We start from the raw sequence: 9,224 nt of genomic DNA on the forward strand, positions 1-9,224 counted from the left end.
AGTAACCTTGAACTTGCTACTCCCTGCAAAAGAGTAAACTTGTAGATTCGCACAGGACTTACAGTCTTGCCCTATTCATTAAGAGTGTTTCTGTTCTTCCGAGGTACGGCCTCAGACCCCACCACGTCCCTGTCGTTGTGCAGCCACAAGTGTGTGAAGGTGGTCAGGGATACATGGGGACGCACCAGGCTCACGGGCTCTGCAGGATCAACTTTCTTCCCGATAGAGGGCTCTGAGCTGTCACAGTGTGGGGTCCTCCAGCTCTGTTCCTAAAGGAGCCCATGGCTTTGGCATCACAGTGCCAAGACCCCAGAACCAAGCCGAGGAGAAGCCCCAGGATGTCTCCCCATCAAGGGGATCTGTGGGAGGAGCTCCATTCATTTCCACCGCACCGTGCAGTACCCGGCAAAGCGGAGCTTTGTAAACACAGCCTGGGCATTCCCTGGTGGGGGTTTGCAACAAGAGGGACAGGAGAAAAGCCTCTAGAAAAGTTTTGTTTGAGCAAAAGACCATCACAAAGCCTGAAAACCCATCCAGACATAGCTGACGGAAACGTGGCCGTGTGGATGAACGCGCCCACTCACTCATTCCTCACCCCGCTCGCGTGTTTGCCTCCTCATTCACCCACAGCATCATGCCCCCCAACCCACCCACACAAATGCTCACTCATGCCACAAACACTGTAGCCCCACCCACCCCAAGGCCATGCCAGAGTCCCCAAGATAGAGATAAACAAGGCAGAGTGTCGCCTCTGGGACCCTCCCCTGCAGGGGGATGGCCCAAAGGAGAAACAAGCCATTTAAAACGATGTGGCGAATTCTCTTCCTCCTAGAATCAGCTTAGGTGTTCTGGCTCTCAGAAGCCCTCCGTGAAAGCCCAGCCCTGACAAGTCACACTCTGACACAGAAGGGATGAGAAGAAGGGAAGGAAGCAGCGGGGAGCAGCGGGGAGCAGCGGGGAGCAGGGACATCTGCATTTATCTTGTCTGTAGACGGGTCTTTAAATTTCTCCAGGTCTCCCCTCCTACATAAGGTGATGACTACATAGCTCCAGGACTGTTGCAGAAGTCGGGGGGGTGGGGTGTGCACAGAAACACTCAGTGCCCACGTCTACACTGTGGGAGTCCTTGGTGCCTGCTAAGTGGTTGACTGCAGGGTCAACTACTTAGTGTTCCTCTGTCGTCCCCAGCACAGAGTGCCTGAACCCTCACCCTTAGCGCACCGAACATTCTGGCATCAGGGCTGTGTTGCATCCATCCTTCAGTCCCTAAGCACCCCTACATTCAGACCGTGATAAATGGTAACAGGATGGACCCCTGTGGGAAAAGCTATTTTTTAAAAAAAAAGATTTTATTTATTTGAGAGAGAGAGAGAAAATAGGAGCAGGGGGAGAAGCAGGAGGAACCTGATGCGGGGCTCAGTCCCAGGACCCCAAGATCACCACCTGAGCCAAAGTCAGATGCTTAACCGACGGAGCCACCCAGGCCCTCCAGGAAGAGCTGGTGTTAAATGACTAACCAGGGGCACCTGTGTGGCTCAGTGGGTTGGGTCCTACCTTAGGCTCAGGTCATGATCTCAGGGTCCTGGGATCGAGTCCCGCATCGGGCTCTGTGCTCAGCAGGGAGCCTGCTTCCTCCTCTCTCTCTCTCTCTCTGCCTACTTGTGATCTCTCTCTGTCGAATAAATAAAATCTTTAAAAAAAAAAATGACTAACCAAAAAGGCAAGGGGCTATAGATATTTATATTTACATATATCCACACAGCTACTAAATCACTTTGTAAGGGGATGATCTAGTGAGTTCAGAAACTTTCTTTTCTAGTCTAAGAACAAGCTAGTGTGGCTAAAGGGAAGTCCTGGGGCCCAATGACCTTGTAAAGGTAGAAAATTGACCCATGATCACCTAAGGATGTCAGACCTGCTCATCCCCAGAGATCCCCGACCCCTAGGCTAACACTCGGTGCTATCAGAGCTCCCTCTCTGGGCTCCTGCACAGAGAAGTTCTATTTAAAAAAAAAAAAAAAAAAAAAAAAAGTATTTATTTGAGAGAGAGAAAGAAAACAGGAGGAGCTATAGTGAGAGAGGGAGAAACAGGTTTCCTGCTGAGCAAGGAGTCTGACTTGGAGCTTGATCCCAGGACCCTGGGATCATGACCCAAACCCAAGGCAGATGCTCAATGGACTAAGCCACCCAGGTGTCCCTGCCGGGAGATGTTCTAAATGGTGCTGGAAACCATGTAGTTCGCAAACAGGAGGGTCAAATTCAGACCTGAGCCAGACCTACTGTTGCTAGTGTAAGCCCAGTCCCCGGGCTCAGTGTGGGCCTCAACAATGGGCAGGTCCCTGGGCTGCCTGGCCATCAAACAGAGCCCCTCCTGAGCGGCTGGTGTTGAGCACACCAGTGGGGGGGACACCATGCCAGGTGGCGTAAATATGCCTATGACTTCTCCAATATTGATATTGCACTCACTGACTTAACTGTGATTTAAACTAAATTGCAGGGGCACCTGGGTGGCTCAGTGGGTTAAAGCCTCTGCCTTTGGCTCAGGTCATGATCCCAGGGTCCTCAGATCGAGCCCTGCATCAGGCTCTTTGCTCAGTGGTGAGGCTGCTTCCCCCTCTCTCTCTGACTGCCTCTCTGCCTGCTTGTGATCTCTCCCTCTGTCAAATAAATAAATAAAATCTAAAAATAAAATAAATTGTAATTTCTTAATTCACTACCTACTTTGTGCCAGGCACTTAATTAACACCATTCTGAAATTACATTGTTCCATAAAATCAGTTGTGTTCCCACTGTGTCCAGCATTGTGTAGACACGGGCAGTTCATAGATAAAGAATGTGAAACCCGTCATCTAAAGGAATTCATTGCCTAGTGGCAGAAACTGACAAGCCCATCGTGGGTTACAGGAGCAGAGGACGTGGAGCTGCCGGCAGCATGGGATGCTGGGGTCGAAGAACCCAAGATGCTCAGAAAGCCCAAGCGACTTGCCCACAGCAGCTCCAGAGCAAGGAAGAAGGTTAGGTTGCCATTAGGCGTTTCTCCTGAGGCCTGGAAACCATCCACCCAGGGCCTCATTCTGACCATGAGTTTTGCTGAAAGCGAAGGGGGGGACCACTGCACCACCGCCCAGTGCACTCCCAGCAAACATCAGACCAAGCAGAACAGAATACAGTTCAACCTTTCAATTATTAATGGAGTCCAGTCCTAGGAGCCAGACATTGTGCTACATAAACTTGTTTTAGAGCTCATTATTATTGTTCCCAAACTGTTCAAACACTGGATTTTGATTGATGTGTGTGGTTTGGATATAATGTTGCAAAAGGCTATTTGCCACAATGTTACTATTGGTTAAGGGGAGGGTGGTAAGGGGTGAATGCAGGGGTTCTCTAACCCTGCCTCACTTACAACAATACACTTTTATTACTTTTATAATTTAAGCTATTTTGATGAGAAATATTTTTTTTTAACAAGTAAAAGCCACTTCCAAATGGTGTATTTGCCTCTTTGTATCAATTCCATACATTTACCTTATATACTCAGTCTGGAAGTTTGGGTAAGGGCATGAGCTTTCCACTAACATATGGGTTTGGATCCCAATTCTGCTGCAGCTGACCCATCGCGGGACTGTCCAAAGCCTTGGTTTGTCTGTCCACACAGCAGGGAAGAGCAGAGCTAAATTTGCAGCAATAAACAATGTAAGAAAGCCAAACACCCAGTCTGGCACCCGTTGGCCTTCAATCTCAGATAGGCTCAGGGTCACATTATTTTACTTTTTACAGGGCTCAAAAAATGTCCTCAGAAATGGGATTTAAATTATGCTAAATAGCTCCAAAAAACATGAAATAAGGACTGGCCAGTGGAAGCAGTAAAGACAGCTCCCATTTCAATAAAAGAAAGACTTTTTCACCAGATATTCAACAAGGCATCGGAGGCTGCTCCGGTAAGTGATGACTCCTCTGCCCCTGAGGTGGACCAGGAGAAGGTGACCAAGTACCTTAGAGATGAGACACTGGAGGCAGTCATCAGATAAGGAGATTGGGCGATGTGGCTGGGATGCTTCTAGAACATTCTTCAGGTGAAAGAGCCCTTAGAAGGAGGGATTTACCAGGTATCTGGCAAAGCCATACACAGACACTCTGAATCCACAATCACAAACAAGTTTGCCATTGTTTTATTTTTAAATGACACATTCTTTTATTGTTTAGGTCAGTTTGCTTTTTCTTGTCTTTATGGACTCAGGAGCATACTGTCCCCAACAGCTTGGCTGCCAGGCATTCAAGGCCAGCGCCAATGTTCTCTGATCAGTCGCAATTACAGCAGAGGCTCTCCCTCGAGTTAGTTCCAACCAAAAGATGGTGTCAATTCCTCTTCTCCACAATATTTTATAATGAACCAAAGTTTAAATAAAAATTAAAATGATACTCTCATCTCTACCAGAACATAGCCAGAGTTAACTAGAAGGAGCCAGCTTCCAGGAACCGGGAGTATACTGTCTTAGGCACCTGGCCTCAGTCTCGGGCAGTGGGAGGGAGCTCAGCCCTCAGCTCACTGTGTCACAGAAGGATTCTGGCATCTTTGCAGCCACAACGCTGGCAGGTCCAACCTCCACATCTTCCCTGGGCATCCATCAAGACTTCCCGTATTTTGTACCATGATACTACCTGGCATTCAGCCTCTCATGAATGCTTAGTCCTGAGACCTCCTGAAAACATGAACATGCCCACTTCCTTTGACCCAGAAACCCTATTCCTTGGGAATAATCAGAGAATGTCACGGCAACACGTGGGAAATTGCATGCGCGGAGAGGCTCACTGCCCTACCACGTGGGACTGTTAAGCTCACCCACTTGAAGGGATTTTAAGAAGCAATATAAAATGGTGCCAACCCTGACCAACATCCACATATGCACACACACACATATGTGTGCAAGCCCACACATGCACAATGCTAAGTCCTGGCCAGGAAGACAGAGGGCTACTTCCTCTGTGTCCCGGCACCTCATGAGACCTGAGTTTGAGACCTGCCTCTCTCTGGATAGGAAGCAGGCAAGTCCCTCATGTCTTCCTGTACTCTGTTTCCTTATCTGTACAATGGGTAATTACACTTTTCCTCTTCTATCTATCTTGGTCTTCCTCAATTTTGCAGTTATGTTTGTCATGCCTCCTAACACGCATCCAATTCTTTTTTTTTATTATTATTATGTTCAGTTATCCAACATATAGTACATCATTAGTTTTTGATGTCATGCTCAATGATTCATTAGTTACGTATAATGCCCAGTGCTCATCACAACAGGTATTCTGTTCTTGAGTAGTGGATTGGCTAACGACTTCGGGGACCTTTCCCACCTAAAAATGACTGTAGGCTCTTCTCATTTTCTATTTTCTGGTTCTCCTTGCAGGTCTGCATCCCAAACAATGTTCCATTCTGAGGACAAGTCCTCCCAGCCTGAAGAAAAGGGCCTTTGTTGAAATAACAATGGACTTTGATCCCCCAGAAGTGGCTTTGAATCCTGACTCCTCATCCCCTCTCTCCCTGTCCTCAGGTAAGTGGTTCAAAGCCTGGTCTTCCATTTCTTTGCTGATAGATCCTCGATAAGAATGCCACCTAGAGCACCCACGTCCTGACTCCTAGTGACCGCACACACAGCCTGTGCTAGCCTTCAGCAGCAGAAGCAGCACTGAAGGAAGAGAGGAGGCAGGAGGGGACCAGCCAAATTTTGAGGCTGGAGAGGAAGCCCTTAGTATCTCAAGCCATATCTCAAGCTGGGAAAAAGACTTTAAATGTCCACCAGGCCCAAGCATTCAAAGTTCAGCTCAGCCCTCTGCCAGCTATTTGGAATGTCCATCCAAGCTTGGTTGAAATACCTCCAGTATCGGGGGACCTTCTCCCCCAACCATGAGTGGATCCCTTTGGTCCCTGCACAGCTCTCCCTCCTGCACTAGAATCCAGAGTCCAACAACACTTCCCTCACTAGGACCTCAGACATCCACTTTGGGAAGGAAGAGAGCAGGTCAGCTGCATCTGCTCCATGACATTCCTGCAGGCCACCGCGGCCACACAGCTACTGTCCTCCACACCCGATGACCTTTCTTGGGGCAGCAATTATCTTGCCATTTCAGTCGCGGCTTCTGCTCCCAGGAATCCTGCTTTCTCTCTACTTATCTGCACCCCTCTAGAATGGAATCAGAGGGGGACAGATAAGCCGGCACTTCGAGTGTGAGCTAGCAAACTCCGGGGTCCAAGGAGACCCTCGATGGTCACACAGACAACCGCGGACCAGCGCAGAGGACACGCCCCTCACTGAAGTGGGTGGCCGCGCAGATCTCATGCAAGGAAGAAGCTGTCCCGTCTTCTCATTTTTCAAGAGAAACCAAAGTTTACAGTTTGTGCAAAAAGTCTGCTGAACAGCTTACTGGCAAGTAATGAAATCAGTTTTAAAACAACCTGTGAGGCGCCTGGGTGGCTCCATTAAGCGTCTGCCTTCGGCTCAGGTTATGATCTCAGGGTCCTGGGATTAAGTCCAGCAGCCGGAATCCCTGCTCAGCGGGGAGCCTGATTCTCCCTTTCCCTCTGTCTACTGCTCTGCCTACTTGTGCTCTCTCTCAGCCAGATAAGTGAATAAAATCTTTAAGAAAAGATGAAATAAATAAAAAAATAGCACAACCCGGAAACATTAAAACTCTGGCTGAATAAGTCCGTGATTTGCTTATTGAGCCATTCTGAGATGCAGAGAAGCTTTTTCAAACACTGGGTGAAATTTGGAAGCACCAGGAAAACCACTTACAAAACCCTGTTCTAATTATTTTAAAAGCCCCCTGGAAAGAAACCCTTCCTAGTGTCCAGTCTCTTGCCTGCTGAGAGCCCCAACAACCACAGAGCGACAATTTCCCAAAGTCATGGTCGGCCCCTCAGCAGCAGAGGGACAAGGAAATCTAGGATGGGGTGCAGGTGCCACCTCTCTGGGGAGTTAAGGAGCACAGGCTTCTGAGACATGGTGTGTGCCTTCCAGAAGCCCTGCTCTTCCAGAAGCCTGCCTCCGCTCCCTTTCCATCACCTCCACTTGGCCGATGAGGACACTGGGGATCACTGGACAGTCTGTGAGCTCGGGCAGCCCCATAGAGCGGCAGGGTTAAGAGATCCTGTCCTTCACTGAGCAGCCCAGCCCCTCTTAGAGGCCTTGGGCCACACCGAAGCCCTGGAATTTAGAACTTTGCTGAAACAGAGCAATTAACAAAGAAACTAGAAGGGGTCCCAGGGTTCCTCCCAAAGCCAGGGCGTCCTCACGGGCTGTCTGGGATTTTGCTGGCACTGTCAGTGAGAGCGACTGGGGGCTGGAATGGCCTGTGCAAGGACAGAGGGGACAGAGGCACTTGTGCAGAAAGCTCTGGGCGATGACCCAGTAGCGGGAGGAAGTTCCGTGGAGAGGGATGCAGCCCAGCGCTCCAGGACCGGCCCACAGGGGGCCCCTTCTTCAGGAGATGCCCGGTAAGCCTGGCCGCTGGCATCTCGGAGTCTCCATGGGAGTGGGGAGAAGTGGGGACGCATGGTCTGATAACACCACTAATCAACTTAAACTTCATCACCTGCGACCAGAATCTCTGGCCTGCTACATTGGAGGACGGGCAGAAAAAGGGGGCAAAAACAACCCCCCTCCTGGCCCTGGGGTTTGCTACCATTGAGAGAGGAGTAATAAACTGCTCAGAAGGAAAGAGATCTAAATTTAGGCTGAAAAGTCAAAGTTCCTTGAAAACAATGCAAAACTGAAGGTACGCTGTTCTCTCTCTCCTCCCTGTTTCTCTTTTTCTTTCCTTTTCCCCCTCCTTTCTGGCTTTTACTCCAAATTTCTTACTGGAAGGTTGAAAGAGGCTGGGAGATCTCATCAACTTTGAGAAGTAGCAACTTGGAAAGACGCCCCTGTCTCTGACACACCCCAGTCATTCCTGGGCTCCTGCCTTCCCAGCGGCTCACCTAAAATCAGACAGGCAGCTCCTTACCGACTGCTTCTTTTCACTCTGAAGTTCCCAAAGCAGAGACCTGTCAGCTCAGGACGGAGGTCCTTCCGCAGTTCAAGCCCCAGAAGGACACCACTCAGTCTGGAGAGGGCCTTCTGCGCAGCTCCAGGCACTCAGGCCTCCCCCATCCTCACCCAGGGCAGACGGGCCCAAGCCTGAAGCCCCGACACCTCCACAGCCTCCAGAGAAGAGACCCCGGCCTTACCTGGCAAGGGAGAAGCTCGAAGGGGTAGCAGCTCCAGCTGCAGTCCAGGGCGGGGATCCCGCAGAAGCAGTGTCAGGAGAAGCAGCCAGCCCCAGGCAGCCCCCTCCTGCGGGGAGGCGTTCACGGGCCAGCAAATGCGCTCACCTCCCTCCCGCCCCCCCGCCCCCAATTTTTTTTTGCAATTTCAATCTCCAAACAAAACTTGGAATAAGCTTCCCCCAGGCCAGGGGTCCCGAGAAAGAGCTAGTTTTAAAACCAGTAACTACAGAAATACCGTAGAAAGGTAAGTCTCCCAACTTGGAAAATAAAACAGAAAGTGCTGGAGAAACACAAACATAAGGAAAGGGGAGACAGGTCCTCCGGGAGAGCAGCAGCGGCGCAGGCAGCCCAGCTGCTGCTCAGGAACAAAGCTGCTCGGTCCCCCCAGGGGCAAAGTGGCCCGGGCAGCGGGAGCCCCCAGCTCGGAGCCAGGAGGGCGGAGCCGGCGGTGGGCGGACCCGCAAGGAGGGCGGCGGGCGGGGCAGCGGCGCCGGGAGGGCCGAGGTCTGTGCCCCGGGGGGCGGGAGCCGAGCGGGCTGGAGGGTGCGCCCCTGCGGGAAGAGGCAGGGGCAGCTTGGCTTCCAGGCAGTGGAGAGGCCGCCCTAGGAAGCCCGGGACAGGGGCTGACACTCCCTGTCCAGTTATAGACCGCACCGGATATTTTGGTCCCTTTTACAGCTCGGTCTGGAATAGCCCCCCTCCCCGCCCCCCGCGGGCAGCAGCTGCAGGCCAGTTTGGCAAGCTCCGAGGGGTCAGGGGTTGGGGATGACTTTGCCATTTGTCCTGCAAGGAGGGACCGGACACGTCCCAGCACCTAGCTGCCTCTTTCTACAGGTGGCCCCCTTTGCGGCTCTCCCTACGTCCTGGGGGAGGGGTGGATCCAGGCCCTTATTAGTAGATGAGGACCTGGAAGGCCTGGAGAGCTGCTGTCCCCTGCCGGGGTCTCTCAGAAGAGGGGGGCCGGGAG

At 51.2% G+C, this 9,224-nt stretch overlaps 1 protein-coding gene across 1 annotated transcript in view; it reads right to left on the minus strand.

Annotated features, from left to right (window-relative positions):
- Positions 1–8,659, minus strand: part of COL22A1 (collagen type XXII alpha 1 chain) — a 236,498-nt gene extending 227,839 nt beyond the window's left edge. The window contains exon 1 of the mRNA XM_059395531.1: positions 8,219–8,659. The gene's annotated coding sequence lies outside the window, so the exon portion shown is untranslated. The remainder of the gene's footprint in view (positions 1–8,218) is intronic.
- Between the last annotated feature and the right edge of the window lie 565 nt (positions 8,660–9,224).

Source organism: Mustela nigripes, chromosome 3, assembly GCF_022355385.1.
Source record: "Mustela nigripes isolate SB6536 chromosome 3, MUSNIG.SB6536, whole genome shotgun sequence".
NCBI lineage: Eukaryota > Metazoa > Chordata > Mammalia > Carnivora > Mustelidae > Mustela > Mustela nigripes.